We start from the raw sequence: 13,605 nt of genomic DNA, 5'->3' as shown, positions 1-13,605 counted from the left end.
ATGGAGCTTTCTTGTTGTCTCCAACAACAACTTGGATATGAGTACCATCAATGGCACCAATGCAGTCCTAAAATAGAATATAAATTTTAGTTACTTAGGATATAATCCTAACAAATATTAGAAACAAATTAGAATGTATGAAATGAATATCTGAAAGTGTGGCATGTACAATGGATTCTTCTGTATATGTCTTGGAACTGCATTAAATGTAGGGTCAGAAGGCTTGAAGATATCCATTAACATTATGTTAAGGCATTTCAGAACTCTGAAAATTTCTGTGTATAGTCTCACCAGAATGTTAGAATCTTTCTTGAACCATCCTATAACAAGCCCCTTGTCCAAGAATTATTAAACATATACCTTCTGACTCTTCAAGCCTAATATGCCTTGTGTGCTGAAGTCCATATGTATGTTGTAAAACATTACAAAATTGAAGGAAAATATGTGGCTTCATTCTAAACATTTCGCTTCATTACGCGTCAAACAATCCATCAACCACATATAGCCAGTTTGTTCAGAATCTCTACAAGGTTGTTTATCAATATATTTCATATAATATATCACTACAACATGACATCTAGCAACAGCAAGATCATATAATTCATCATCATCATATTCATTGTTTTCCACATCATAAGAATGATCTTCATCACTATTATCAATATGATCATTGTAATCCATAGGAATATCACCTAAAATATTATAGCAACAAATTAGATAAATCACAATAAAGAAAATGAGTAAACATTTAAAATTATGTAACTGGATAAATTAGATAATTTTCATACATTTGTCTTTGTATTTGTGTTATTGTGGACTTGAAATGGCAAGGATTACTTACCATCACGTCAATTACCATCATGACTCACTGTGATCATGACACATGTTTATTTTTGGATACGTGTCATGATTGCAATGGATTTAGTGCACTAGAAGCATTGGACAAAAACCAAGCCCCCCTAATATATACATAACATTTATATTTCAAATTATATTCTTCATTATAACTGTTAAATTGTCCACACAAAAATATACTTGCTATTGTTTATATATTAAAAAGAAAAAGTCATTTCACTTTCCTTCAAATTTAGATCTCTTATTTAATGATAATTAATTTTATAATTTAACCAATATCTACCCAACTTATTCTTATTGGACTTTAAAAAAAATTAGAATACTCTAATGGTTTGAATGTAATTTCTTTTATGAACATTTGAATGTAATATGTTTTCTTTTATATATATATATATATGGGAGTGGTCAAGTAAACTAACTCGTGTTCGTATAGATCAATTTGAATAAATGGTTTTGCAAGTATGATAATAAGCCAATAGAAATTGTAAACACATCACCAACAAGCTCACCAAACCATGCACAAAATCAACACTGAAACAAAGAAAAAGCCAATGATTGGAACCTACCCACACCTTTTGAACTTATTACTCATCAATATACAGCTCCGTATCTAAAAAAAGCAAATCAAGAAAGCAAAGAAAGCCCAAACATGTTCTGTTTCATAATTTCTGACAGTATTTTGTTGGCACTTTTACCATCTGTTTGAATGAGCTTATTTTCAAGGGTTTATTTGTTTAAAAAATAAGTTGCATAAAAGTACAGCTATATCTTAAAAAATGAGGCTTAAAAAGTTGTTCCTAGCCAAATAAACAAAATAAGCAAAAACACAAGAGACCCTTGAATTGCAGAACGACCCTGAAATAGTGCTTTTTACATAATTGCCAAATTGGTGCTTATGTGCAACGCACTATTGTCTAATGAGGCCCAAAAGTGATTTTGGGAAAGGGTTACCAAATGCATGCTTGCACACACCAGCAGGTCTGTGCACTTAAGTACGCTTGACACTTCTACCAACACTGGGATAAAGGTGGCAAGAGAAGCAAGCCAAGCGACTATAATAGGGGGATAAGGTGGAAAAAGAAACAAGTCAAGAAACTATGGTAGTAGGAAATACTATATTTTCCTAAACCAATTTTTTTACTTCCCTTTTTTTTGTGGATTGGTAACCTTTTTGCTCCCCTTCTGTCCTTCACCTTAACAAATTTAAAATTAAATCAGAAAAAGCAAGGAGAGATTGGGGGGTGGGGGAGGACTGCTTCCTTTTCCTTCTCTTCTATCATTTCCTTTCACCCTCTTTCAGTTTGCATTAACAAAATAGAGTGTAAACAAAGCAGTTTTAGATCTCATTGCAACTTGGGGTACAACAATGACTAGCAAACAGTAGGCAGGTAAAAACAATGAACATAACTACTTTCATTCTTGTTCTTGTCAAAGCAAATTTCCTAATCGCACTAAGCTTTCTATCTAAATTGTTCACCCAGCTTTGAATAGCCCACCTACTGTGATTATTTCTAGCCCTCCAATTATCATACTTAGAGATGGAATACAGACTAAGACATCACAAATTGAGATGGAAAACCAGCACACCACTATAAGGGTCACGCATTTTATAACTTTATAATAGCCCAATCACCTCCATTTAAGAATGGATTTAATGAAATATTCTTTTCAACTGTAAATGTTAAGAACATTTCATCACTGAAAGTACCTATCCTTCAAACCAATAGAAAACTAATACTGCTGTCAATATCATATAACCTAGGGTCAGACTCATTGGAGGGACTTTAGGCAACTTATCTGATTCCCACTCATATTAGTCTCTGAAATGCATTCCTACACATATCAAAACAAGTGCACTAAACATGGACTGAAGTAAAAGAATGAAGTAGTTAATTTGTTCCTAGTAATAAGAGCCACAGAGGACTACTGCAGGCCTAGTACAATGCAAATATGTGAAAATTTGAAGTCTGACAAAGGAAGCAATAATTTGTGGTAACTTCTAGCCCAACGCCGAAATACCACTTGACCATTACTAAACTTACCAGTCCAAGCCCTTAAAGAGACCTTCACCCTTTGTAGCAGAAGTTTTAAAAATAGCCCATTGGCGGGTTTTTTATCTTGTGCAACTTTAAAGCCTCAGTAACAGCAGCAACTATCAACCTGAATGTTATATGGACTTTCCACGGTACAAATGTGACTGATTCATGCATTAAACAATCAAACATATTAGATAACCTCAGAACCTTTAAACAAATTCAGAAATTTCCATAAGATTCACTACAAAAGCACCATATAAAAAATTACCCTCCATGTAATACTCTATCTTCGTAATTCAAATACCCTAACAGCCCAACAAGTTAAAACACCCTAACAACAACATTATTCAAAGGATAAAACAACAATAGAATGAAAAATATCTTTCTTCCATAAAACATTATTCAAAGGATAAAACATAAAACACCCTAAGTGCCAAAGTAGTGCCCTCCTAACAATCTTGCCTCCTCTTGCAGAAACTGAAGTTGTAAATATGGTTCTTCCATCATGACAAACAATTCTCTCTTCTCTCGTTTCTGAAAAATAAGTGTTGCCATGAGGTAGAGCTCGGAACCCTTCTCAATGACATCTAAGGCGCACACGCGTTCCGTGACATTACGAATAGTACAACTTGGCTCCACTAAAAAAGTTGAGTTCCTTAACTCTACAACATCATAGATACGACTAAGCTGTTGTGTCAACTGTAATGTCGTTGCTCCTTTCTTCCCTTTGCTCTGTGTGGATGATGGTAAAACTCACTTCTTTCCTTTGTTTTGTGTTGGGTTAGGTGGTTGTGTGAGGTTAGGAGTCTCATCTTCATGAACGTCATCATCATCATTTGGAGAAGATGAGACATCAAAAGTATCACCTAACCCCTCCTTAGGTGTCTCAAGATCATCTAGTAACACACCTGAAGTGGGGGCCCATGCTAAATCTCCTATAGCCACAATGTCCTTAAACATAATGTCTAATAAGTCAACATTCTCCAAACCTTTCTCTCAAAATTTTGCAGCTTCAGGAACCTCCTACAATTTTGAATATTTTCATTAACAACTCAAATAGCATGGTTTATCTACTAATATAAAATATGTACAATGGGTTATACAAAACATACCATTAGTTTCCTCTCCCACCACTCATCAGTTGCAACTATTGTTCCTTTGGCTGCATCCCATTCCAATCCAGTTTCACTTCCCTTCAACTTATTCCAAAGTACCCCATCTTTCTTCAAACTATCCTATTTATGCTTATGCTTATACTTCGCCCTAGGATATTCCTTTCCAGTTTTCTTTTCAAAAGTTGCTATAATATTTGCCCAACCTTTTTTACTATAGTGGCTATTAGGTCGATTACCCTTAAATACCTCATCCACACAAGTTTCGCAAAACATAGTCATTACTCTTGATGGCCATTGAACTCTAACATTTGAGCTATTTTGGGATTGTTTGGTGTTGGGATTTGAAGTCTCCTTGTTCTTAACCATCTAAACAAAATATAGGTTTATTAATAACAATGTTCAACCAAATATGTAAAAATTCCAATGCTCTTAAAAACAATACTCTGTTATAGGTAAAACAATTTCACACGTAATAAACTAGTAATACATTTTAGTTAAAAATTAGTAACTGACAGAACTAGCAATAGAATAAGTCGGTGGTTGGAAACTTCTATTAAGTAAGAATATATAAATAAATTTTTTGGGTCAGAAATAAGATGATCTGAAGCTTCATAACTCATGACTGACCGGTGCTGCATGTGTTTGAGAACCATCTTGTTGTTTCTCATTGTTTTTGTAGATGGGCATGTGTGAACCAATCTTTGTTTTTTATTCTTTTTTTGGTTGAATCATAAAATTGAAAAGAAACAACAACACAATAAACTAGCTGCCCAAAGAAAAAGGCAAAAACAATGAGAAGGATTCCATAGACCAAAAAAAAAAAAAACTATTGAGAATTTACCCCACTTAGCAAGCGTGTGAGCATTCCCCTGCCTATTCATCATAGAAAGCTAAATTCTAATCTCGCCGCATTCTAAGTTCAGCTTAAGTGTAGGTTCAATTTAAAAGGCAACAAGAACAAATTGGATGAAACAAATGCCTAAATTTTTTAATGAATCATAAATTTAATTGATGATAGTAAAAAAAAAAACACATAAAAGCACTACAAACCACTCTTAAACTGCAAAAGCACATCATAACAACAACCTAAAATTTTCCATCAACCCCATCTATCTGAATATTTTTTTTTAAACACTTCACAACCAGTAAAGAAACAACAGCAGCAACAACAAATCACTTAGTCACGTAAGTTCTAATATTTTGCGTTTATTCAATCATTTAAACAAACATGCAAAAGCCCAAATCAATATAATTATTTCAGATATGGGTAATGGAGAATGTTTACCTGGAAATTGTGATGCAGAACAACAACAACAATCGGAGAGAGCAACTGAGCAATAACAAAGAAGAAATCAGTGAATATCGTGAAATTAATGAGGAGAGAACCAAGACTAATGAGATATGAGAATGTTTACCTAGAAATCGTGATACAGAACAACGATGGCAATCGGAGAGAGCAATTGAGCAATAACAGAGAAGAAAGAAGTGAATATCGTGAAATTGATGAGGAGAGAACCAAGACTGATTAGACATATATATATATATATATATATATATATATATATATATATATATATATATATATATATATATATGGAGAAGGGATAGGCTAGGATTTTGGTAAAATTTCCTGAACCGCACGAAGCAATTAGCGGAAACCCAATCGTCTCAACTGCGCAATGCTGAAAATGCAGTAGAAAATTTCATTTTCGGAATTGCGAAAATCTACAGAATTGAAAACGCAATCCCGCAGATATCGCCTAGCCAAACACAATCTCAGAATTGCGATTTGCGAAACGGCCATTCTATGCAATGTAAACGCCTAAAAGAAGGGCCCTATATATATATTCCATTTTCCCCTTTAATTAAAAGAGTTTTTAGGGAACTTTAATAAAAAAAAATTAATGCATTAAATTACTAATTTTTAGAGAATAATAATGACTTAACCATGAATGTTTTTTCAATTTTAGATCTAATACAAATCAATGTATGCTAGGTCAACAGGTTGAAAGCATTATGCAAAAATTAAAAAAAAATTAAAAAAAAAAAAACCAAGTTGAAAGGCTCATTTGGGTAAAATATGAGTATGTGTTCAAGTTTCACCTTAGGTGACCTTAAACAATGATATTCCATTCAATATTTTTATAGTTGAATGTGAATTTTTACAAAATTTAGAATATATTATAGTTTTATATTCTTCATGTTTACCAAATTTCAGGTTGATCAAAGATCAATAGCTCAATGTCATTAATCTTTTTTTTTTTTCTTTTTGAGAAATGCAATGTCATTAATCAATTGTTTAAGTTTAAGTTTTTATAATTTAATATAATGCATAAAAGATGAATTTATGAATCGAATGGTAAATAACATTCAATTGATATGAAAATTGGCATGCATGTTAAGAATATATAAAACATGTAATCCACTGGTTAATTTTTCAAAATATGAATTCAATAACAAGTTATTGAGTAATATAATATTACTTAAGATTATACCAGATGTAACTTGAACTCATCCAATATATATATATATATATATATATATATATATATATATATATATATATATATATACACACACATACATACATAATTTAGAATTTAATTGGTTTTCGACTTTTTAGTTTTTCCACCCAATAATTCACTTGCCATAAAAGTTAAAAACTTAGATGGACACGTGACGGAAAATTAGACTCCAATTGAAATTCAGTTTAGAATCTAATTGAATTTAGACTCTTTGATTTTTATAATCAATAATTCATTTGGTACAGAATTAAAAATAAAATGAAACATGTGTCTCAAAATCTAGAATCCAATTAAAATCTAGTTTTGGCTATATATATATATACAGTTGTATATCAAAATAATTCAAAGTATTGAAAACAGCAGTTGTTTATTGAATATACATCAAAGTACTTACAGTAGTAGTAGCAACAAGATTACAGTGAAGTACTTTGATGTATATTCAATAAACAACTGCTGTTTTCAATACTTTGAATTATTTTGATATACAACTGCTTGGCTGGTTCTACCGCCTTACTTTCAATTATTATTTACTTTGAATTAATTCTGCTATCTGTTGTGCTTCCGCCTTCTGCGCTGTCTTCATTCCCCCTTTATGGTATCAGAGCCATTCCCCCTTTATGGTGTCCGGTATGTCTTTCCATAATTCTTCAGAGACATCAAGAATTCGATTATTAAAGTAACTTCTCCAACATTCAACAAGAGCATAAGGATGTTTATGGGAAACATAAGCATTGCCTTCATACCATTGGCCTTGGTGAGTATATCCATTAATAAGAACAAGATGCTTGGAAGGTTGAACATTCATCCAATTATTCTTTTCCCATTTGGGTAAAGTACTCCAACATCGGATTGAAACATAAGGGGTTCTTTGCAACATACGCAGACCTTTTGGATAATATTAGGGAATTGGTTAATTTGATTATGACTCGTTAATTTGATGAGTGCGACAAAACCAAATTCAAACATTTGAGAAAAGCCAAAAAGGATCATCATCGAACCATCTTCATAATTAATCAAAAGGCCGGGGAAAGGATGGGTTTTTTCATGTACTACGAGACTGCTCCCAAAGTATTTTCCCCATTTCTTTTTCAGGTAGCCTCTGTTTGGGCCATCAGGTTCAACAATGGTAGGAGCAATTGAGACAAGAGTTTTGAAATATTTTAACCAAAGATCAAGATCTTTAGTCATAGCCTTGCTTTCAAAAAATACAAGTTTGTACTTCTGGAGGCAAGTTGGCAACAACACTTTTAAGCAAAGATTGATTTTTTTAAACTCAATCTAGCAAAATCAGTACCCATTATAGTCTTTCTATCCATTGAATGGATTTCCTCTTTGCCAAAGAGTTGACTAATCATGTGTGATTCACCATGATGGTTTTGAGCGTAAATAAGGCAATTAAAAAGTTGGTCGGCAAAGGCTGCATTTTCAGTATTAGGGTCAATAATTTGGGTAGCAAGGTTAACAAGATGAATTTCAAGTGCTCTCATGGTTTTGTTGAATAGTTTGTGGTGGTCTGAAGAATAGGCAGCTTGAAGATTGTCTAGAATGAATTTAATGGAATCTGGTAATTCACTATAGATTCCATTATGGAATCAAGTACGTGTTCAATACTTCTGTAAAGTTAACATGATATCACCATTTGGAATATGTCACCTCTGTAGGGACAAATTCTGAAGGGATGTTGCATTGCGGATTTTACTCCAGAAGATGCGCCTTCATGCATTACAAAGGGTATCAGTGCCAGGAACCTTTCGTCTTGAGGAAAGTCACGAGCGAGGTGCTTTCCCTTGTCCCTCTTCTCTGCCGAAGAAGTCATAATATTCCACTTAGTAGTGGTAGTATTAAATCTTATTTTGTCCTGCCAAGTAAGGGAGAGGATGTTAAGCCAGTTGGCCGTAGTTAATAGTATAATAGAATATTTTTTTGAAAAGTGTGAGTCAATAGTATCAAGAAAATTCTTTTGAAAAGTATGTTTCAAAAGCCAAAGTTCAATATGTAATAGTTGTGCCGGACAATGAATGTTGGAATGAGCATGATTGTATTGGAGAATATTGTGGAAAGAGAGTTGGAGAATAATTTTGTAGGAAGACATCATGCTACGGAGAGTTTTGGACCAATGCAAAGACTTGGTCAAAAGTCTCATGCCAAGAAGACTTTCATGAGTTTTAGCATCCGTAGGAATTATAGGAAGACCTTTAGTGAAGATATGCCTTTCACTAGGGATTTTGTCATCATGCAAGGAGTCAATAAAAGAGATATCCATATTATTATGGTATCTATCATCCATCAGGACACTGTGGCAATCGGCAATAATTGTCGGCAACAATTGAGTAGAGCTATCCTTTTGTTTAATAAAGTTAAGATGCTTATTATGGGCTTCACACTTATCACAAAATTTGAATTTTACTTTTTGTCCAAAAGGATCAGTAGTAATTCCATCATCCTCAGTAAGGAAAGGATACAAAGAGTTAATAAAAGGCAAACCAAGAATTACTTTATCAGTCATATTCTTAACAAGTACAGAGGGGATCTTAAAGCAAACATTATCATGGCAAACATGAGCATTATTTAATTCATATTTTATTTTCATTTTAGTTCCATTAGCAGAAACTAATCTTTCAGTAGATTTTTCAAAATATTTAGAAGGAATCAGTCCTTCTTGAATACAATTAACATCAGCACCAGAATCAATCATAGCAACGACATCAAAAGCATAATCATGAGCAACAACAATTTTGACTTTAGTGTACCATTTAGGCAGCATATGTTTAACAAGAGACAATTGATTATCAATCAAATTAATCAAGGTATGATCAGAAACATTACCAGAAGGAGAAACTTGTTGATCGGATTCTTCTCCGTCTTTTTGCTCATCATCATCAGATTGATGCTTGTCCATAGTTTTATCAATTTTTAGAATTAACAATTCTTGTTTAAGATGATCATTATCATGTTTAATAGTTTTAACATCATTTTTTAATTGGATTATTTCTTGTTTAACAGTTTTTATCTCATGTTGAAGATCATTAACAGTTATCTCATTTGATTTATTTTTACTAAATCTTTTCAGAGTTTCTTCAAAACTTATCGTAGAATTAGGTCTTTTAACCTTATCTTCTTTTGTTAAGTTTTTCAAAAACTTATCAAGATAATCTTTCTGCAAATTAGGATCTTCAATCTTACTTATCATTGTTAATAGTAAATCATCATTCTCTTTACTTTTGGTTAACATTTTAACAGATTTAATCACATTACAACAAGAATCTCTACAGCCAAGTTTAATATTAGGAGATTTAGAAACATCACTACGGGAGTGGTAATCAGAATCAGATGAGGAGGAAAAATCCTCTTCAAAGGAATCGATTGAAGCAGCGATTCAAAGAATACGAAATAATTCATTTTGATCACTATTATTAATGTTCAACAAGTTCAACTTATTTTTCAACTTACCAGCTTTTGGGTAGTATTCTTGAAATGGCCAAATTTGCCACGGTTAAAGCACTTACCTTTGCACGATCTCTGTTTATCATGTTTTCGAAAAGTAGATTTGTTTTTAGCATAAAAATCATTGGGTTTAACAAAGTGGGTTACGTGTCTTTTATACTTTTTATGGGAATAACTTTTGTAAACCTTATCATGTTTACTTTTTCCTTTTTGCCTGAAAGGGGCAATAGGAGGTAAACCATATTGTTCACAGAAATTACCCATTTCATATTTAGCTTTCTTTTTATCTTTTAACTGTTGTTTTAACCATTTTTCATCATTGCACATATTAATTCCAATTTTCTTAATAGTGCTGAAAATATCACCATAGGTTAAATTATCAAAGTCAATAGAATCATTTTTACCAATTAATTCATTTTTTACCTTATGATCAAAAATAGGAGGCAGACCGTCAATAAACTTCTCTTTCCAATAAGGCTTCGTAGAGTCCTTTCTGAGCATGACTCTGGAAGTAAATACATTTTGATACCATCTGTAATCAGACATAGTAGGACATCTCAAATTATTCAAATAATTAGAAATTCGAGACGAGATATTGGAAGGAGTACCAACAAAGTGTTTAAGAATGGTGTAAACCAGAGTATTAACACCATCAGGAACACCACGGTTAATATTTTGATCAAAAATAGGCATACCATCAGTATCTCTTTTAACAGCATGTTTAATAGATTCTCTGGATTCTTCTGTGAGATGTGAATCCCACCATCATCGCAAGACCGGTAAAACCAGATGCAAGCAAATCAACAATATCGGGATGATCAAAGTCATCATGGTTATTTATGTATGCAATACCAACCATAGACATATGAGCCATTTTGTTAATAATTTCTTGTTCGGACAAACCATCAATATTCAATTCATAAAGTTTATCGGCGAAACGAAAAGCGAGTTTGAGAAGATCTTTCTTCAAAGCTTGTACATCGGAGGAGTAGGTTTAGTATACCAATTTTTTGTAAAAGATGTGGGGTTGGGTTTTCCAACAAATCTTTTAATTTACGGTAAACTTATGTCATCATCAAAAGCATTTTTGGAAGATTTTGAAGATAATGAGTCGAGAATTTGTGTCGGCATCGAAACAACTTCTTTCTCATTTCTTGAAATAGCACGACGGCGCTTCTAGAACTAGAAGTTTGCTCGGTTTTAACTTTTAAATCGGACAAGCATTTTTTCAATCTTTTCAACGAGTTGATCCTTGGGAATTAACTAAATCAAAAGTCTTACTCTGAGAAGTTTTAAAATCAATATTTTTTCTTTGACTGGGTAAATCAATCAAAGGTTTCTCAGGTTTTGAAATAGAAGGTTTTTCATCAATTTTTTCTTCAATACGGTCAAGCTGTTGACCAATAATATGTAAAGATTCATTAGTAAAATTGTTTTGTTCAATAATGGCAAAAACAGGAGTTTTATCATCAGCAATTTTGAAAGGGGAGGCTTTCACCTCAGTGCTTTCTTTATCATTTTTGCAAGTAATCAAAACAGTTTCAAGGGGTGGGTGAGTGGATTTAACAACAGTTTTATCATGTTTAACAAAAGCAGACTTTTTTATTACGTTCAAGTAATTGGTATGAACCTCATTTCTTGAAACATAATGATTCTCAAGATAATCAAAAAACAAAATATGTTGTTTTAACAAATTCATTTTTTCTCTCCATTTCCTTTTGATTCTGTCTTTCTCAGATTGAGCAAAAGTACTTTGGTAATACTTTCTTTCATCACGGTTTGCTTTAGAAAAGAATTCATTACTTAAAGCAACCATATCAATTTGAAAAGTAGGGGTTTCAACATCCATATCCATCAAATTTATCACACGCAAATGTTTAAAAGGAGGAGGAGTTTCAATAGGTGGAAAATCAGATCCAGAAGGAGCTTCAGATTTTGCATCTTCTTCTTCTTCTTGGTCATCTTTTGGAAGAAATTCTAGTTTAGTTGAATAATAAGTATTGCTAACTTGGGAATTGTTGCTAGCTACTCCTTTTAGCTTTAAATCAAGTGGTTCAAAATTCTTTTTCAAAAATTCGTCAACATCAGCATTTCTTTTAACAATACTTTCAGATCCAACAAAGGACTTTCTTCCTTCATTGATTCTCAAAGGTTTGTGAGCAGGAAAACATTTGGTATCATCAAAGAATATTTTCACAGTTCCATCAGAATATTGTGCAATTTTAGTAAGATCAAGTTCATCAAAAACAGGTTTAACAGGTGGTGCAACTTGTTCCAAAGTCCATTCTTTGGGAAGAGTAATATCTTGCCATTGAATCATTTTAGGGACTTGGATCTTAGCATCAGGTGTGGAACATTGAATCAACATAGTTTTTCCAGCAGGATCACGTTCTCTAGACCGAGGAGTTAGCTGGGAATCAAGCAATCTATAAAAAATTCGATAAATAAGAGTAAAGGGTCTACTACCATCATCCATATCATAACCAGAAGTCAATATATTCAAAGTTAAAGCTTTAATAATATTAGGATCATCAAGAGCAAGAGCAAGATCAGGATAACAATCAAAATAAACAGGACCATCATACAAAGAAGCAGTAATCATGCCAAGAATGCTATCATTAAATTTCTTAAATCTAGCATCACGTAAACACATAAGCACAGAAGCATCAATTCCTTTTCTTGTTAAAGGTTTAACAGCAACTTGGACCAAACCAATGTGTAAATATTTAAGATTTTTCTTGGACAAAAACTCGTTAATATTTTTCTTGGAAAATAAACAACATTTTTCATGAGTTCTAGAAATAGAAAAAGTTTGTTCAACGGTTCGAGCTCTATATTCGGAGAAAATACTTTTTTTCGGTCAATTAAGATCGTAAACGGATTTAGTAGAAACTTTAGGGAATATTCCATTTTCTAAAATCTAGGTACTCACTTTCTCCAACAGTGAGGTCTTCTTCATTCACAATATCAGGAGGACAACCAGTCCTAGAGCTAACAGAGGAGTCGGATCTCCACATCCTATCAATATCTAACTTAGTTATAACACTCAATTATTATGTTTTTCTCACAACCGTTGCATTTCGTAACACATACCGGACATCAACCCTATTCCTCTCACGCCCTCACGCTCTCCTGGCTTCACGGGCCTTACTGTTCAGATCTGGAACTTTTTACAATGGCGGTGGCGCCAACGACGGTGAGATCGACAAAACAACGAAGTATCACAAGGTCAGGTAGACACGGACAGAAGATGAAAGACACAACAACACTATCGGCCAAGGAAAGAATGGCTCTGATACCATAAAGGGGGAAGGACGACAGCGCAGAAGGCGGAAGCACAACAGATAGCAGGATTAATTCAAAGTAAATAATAATTGAAAGTAAGGCGATAGAACCAGCCAAGCAGTTGTATAATTCTTTCCATAATCATGCCAAGAATCTTTTTCTAGGATTTCCCTTAGAACTCTCTCTAGGACCTCCTTAGATCAAGATATCTCACTACAAAGCTTGTAACTAGGAACCAGGACTAGCTTTCAAGCCTTGTACTATTTACCCAACCTGTTGATCACTGTAATCTTGTTGCTACTACTACTGTAAGTACTTTGATGTATATTCAATAAACAACTGCTG

At 33.1% G+C, this 13,605-nt stretch overlaps 1 pseudogene; it reads right to left on the bottom strand.

The window, feature by feature from the left end:
• Nucleotides 1-3,317: 3,317 nt before the first annotated feature.
• LOC142622948 (L10-interacting MYB domain-containing protein-like) lies at nt 3,318-10,061 on the bottom strand (annotated as a pseudogene).
• Nucleotides 10,062-13,605: the final 3,544 nt, after the last annotated feature.

Source organism: Castanea sativa, chromosome 1, assembly GCF_040712315.1.
Source record: "Castanea sativa cultivar Marrone di Chiusa Pesio chromosome 1, ASM4071231v1".
NCBI classification, from domain to species: Eukaryota; Viridiplantae; Streptophyta; class Magnoliopsida; order Fagales; family Fagaceae; genus Castanea; species Castanea sativa.
The sequence above is the reverse complement of the archived record's forward strand: the minus strand, read 5'-3'. Positions and strand labels throughout refer to the sequence as shown.